Consider the following 3,394-nt stretch of genomic DNA (forward strand, 5'->3'; position numbering starts at 1 on the left):
GAGCAGCTTCCGTGGAAGACCTCCGTTATGAATTGCCCTCAGTGGGACTCGATCCCACGACCACAAGGTTAAGAGCCTTGCGCTCTACCAACTGAGCTAGACGGGCAAGACTTGGGTATAAATTTAACTAAAATTTTATTTTGGTCCCCACATTTAATTAATTCAATTTAATCATCGGAAAATTTTTAAAAAAAAATAGGCCCTAAATTAGGTTGTGGCAAGATTTGAGGATCTCGTGACTCATATGAATACAACAGCTAAAAATAATTTTAAATATTAAGATTTCAACTGAATCCAACTACTATACTAACATGAATCTGATGTGTAATCATGTACTGATCGTTCCAATTTAGCGTATGAAGAAGAATTATGCATAAGCTATGGGTTCGTTATTTGGGAAAACAGTGGAGGCAGGCAAGGCAAAAGCATTTAATACGACCCAACCTCTCTTTATAATTATTATGCATCGCTATGGAATTACTCTCATGCTCTCACCACCTTTAACATTATTATTCTCATAATAGCTTTGTACTGAATACCATAATAGAATTCCCACCATAAAACCAACAATCCTTAAATTCATATATATTATCCAACCTCTGATTTTACCCCTCTAAAATCTATGACACAAGTTAAATGTTTTTCACGATTAAAGGGATGATTATTTTTTTAGAGGTTTTAAGTTCGAATACGATATATGTAAAGATGTTTGAGTATTCATTATCAAATAATTAGAAGTCTTTCGAGCCTATACTACTTTAAACTCTCTTTTTTTGTTGATAAATTTTAAATCTAATCTAACCTAGAGAAGTAGAAAATGGGAGATTCTAAGGGATGGAGAATGCTTCTAGTAGGTCTATAATCTATAACCTAGGGAAATACGAGGGAACAAAGATGAATATCTTGGTCAATCGATCAAATGTACTTGCTCAATATATTATATCTTATAATCACTCTAGATTAATAAAAAAACATAAATATAAGCATTTACTTTATTAAAAAAATCAATCTTTTATTAACAAAATCTAGAGGAAGAAAATGGAAGATTATAGAGGAGGAAATGGGAATGATTTAGGGACGCAGGGCATGTGTTGTTCATGTGATGTGGTCAGCTCAGCCTCCGTTTTTTAATATAAATGGCATTCCCCTTCTGACTATATTACCTAACCTTACTTCCCCTATTATCCTTTTCAACCTATGTGGTGTCATCTTCAATCTTTCATTTTTTTCATTTTAATAAAACTTTTGTATTAATGTACTTAATAATCTCAAATTAGTTTAATTACAAGAATCCAAAAGTTACTTTAGATAATGAATTTATAAAATTAAAGAAATAAATTATATTATCAATAGAAAATATAAAAAATATTAAATTATATGAGAATTCAAAATTTTCACGAGACAATCATCGTCATCAATCTTTTCGGTCCATCCTTACATGTAATATTTTTTAAGAGATTATGATCATCGTCAAGGATGGACGTAGAATTTATATGATATATATATACCATAAATAATGAAATGTAAATAGGGTGTATAATACTTAAAAATTTTTATATGTAAATAAGAAAATAAATGATGAAAAATATGTTTATGCTTAGGGATGGGTATGGGACCTGAACCCGACGGGTTCTGACCCGATCAGGTCGGGATTTTTTTTTTAAATTTGAGTTTGGGTCGGGTCGGGTTTTTTTAAAGGTGATGTTCGGGTTGGGTCGGATTCCAGTTTAAGGTGAAAATAGCCTCGATCCTAAAAAATATAATGTTACCTTATATATTTAGGAATAATTACATTAATACCCATCTATATATTATTTTTTTCAATTAAATCATTGTTTTTATTGAATAAAAATAATATTTTTTTATTATTTTGGGTTGGGTCGAGCCGGATAGGGTTAGGATTTTATCTCAAAAAGTTAGATCAAGTTCGGATTGGGTGAAGGATATATATTTTTCGAATTGATCAGGTCGAATTGGCTGAAATCCGACTCTATTTATGCTAAATAATATAACATATGTTAAAGAAATTTCTGTTGAATAATGATTAAAAATTACAAAAAAAAATGTATTTATATCAGTAAGTAAACTGAATGGAAATGATGAGCTGTAAATTTTTAAAGTTGGAATTATTTTGAGGGGAAAAAAGTAGCACAAGTTTTGCTTGAGCTTTTGGCAGACAAAATCATGATGTTTGCTATTTTGCTTGTGAGTTGCTCAAAGAATCACATGAAAATATGCAGCAAAATCAGGGTAAAGTTTAGCAGTCAAGTAATTTTTAATTAATTCTTTTTTAAAACAATTCAATGAGTGTTTACATGTAAAATGTGACATCTTCAGATGATAACTATAAAGACAACAAAGCCAAGAAGGTTTTAGGCTTTTGAAAGGGGAAAAATAAATTATGTAAAAAAGAAGGGGTCAAAGTTCAAACAGAAAGAAGAAAAAGGACTGCAAATAAACGTGATTTTTTTTCTTTCCCCTCGTTGCATAATTTTCGTGGAGCTTTCTTTGTTCAAAGCATATAATATAAAAACTATATTTATCATGCAAAAATAATCGGTGGTAGCGGATCAAGAAATATTTGTGAGAATGGACACACATATATTAATTATATACATTTTTTAAATGGGTGTGTACAAATGAGATTTTAGGGTGGACACCGTTAATAAAATGAGTAACAAATAAAAGAAAACTCAGATTTTAGGGTGAGCACGAAAAATTTCAAAATGAACACCATCAATAAAATAAATAACTAATAAATAGAAATTCAAACTTCATTGCCCACCCTCACCAAGCTGTGGCTACGCCACTGAAAAATAATAATGTTTACGGATTCTACAAGAGATCTTAAAGTTAAAGCAATTATATTTGTAGGGTGTACATTACTCTTTTTGTTCCATAAAATATGTCTATTATTGATTTTTTTGATTAATTTTTAAAATTTTGACTAGTTATTATTTAAAATTTATAATTATTAAAAATATATCTTAAAACATTCAATAAGTAGCTTTTTGATATATTTTTATAATATTTAATTATTTAAAATATTTAAAATAATCATAATCAAAGTTTAAAAATTTACTTTTAAAAAGTTTAAAATTTTGACTTTTAAAAAGTCAATAAAAGATATTTTTTATAGGATGGAGGAAGTATTAATAATTAGAAAAAAATATAAATAGATATTGCATTATAAATTATTTTAAACTATTCCAATAATAATAATGTTGTATTGAATTCATCGTGTGATCTAAGTGATTAAGTGAGTTGTTGTTCTATCTAGAGGTCCTAAGCTTAAGTAGTTGTGTTTGTAGGTTGTGTGCATTATCAATAATTAAAAAAGATTCTAAACATATATTATCTCGTAATCAATCAATATCATTAAAAAGATAATATT

The 3,394-nt window shown here is 28.4% G+C and overlaps 1 non-coding gene across 1 annotated transcript; it reads right to left on the minus strand.

Annotated features, from left to right (window-relative positions):
- Positions 1 to 33: 33 nt before the first annotated feature.
- Positions 34 to 106, minus strand: TRNAK-CUU. Its single transcript has one exon. It is a non-coding gene; the product is annotated as a tRNA-Lys (tRNA).
- Positions 107 to 3,394: the final 3,288 nt, after the last annotated feature.

The sequence above is a fragment of the Hibiscus syriacus genome, unplaced genomic scaffold (genome assembly GCF_006381635.1).
Source record: "Hibiscus syriacus cultivar Baekdansim isolate YM2019G1 unplaced genomic scaffold, ASM638163v2 tig00111095_pilon, whole genome shotgun sequence".
Taxonomy (NCBI): domain Eukaryota; kingdom Viridiplantae; phylum Streptophyta; class Magnoliopsida; order Malvales; family Malvaceae; genus Hibiscus; species Hibiscus syriacus.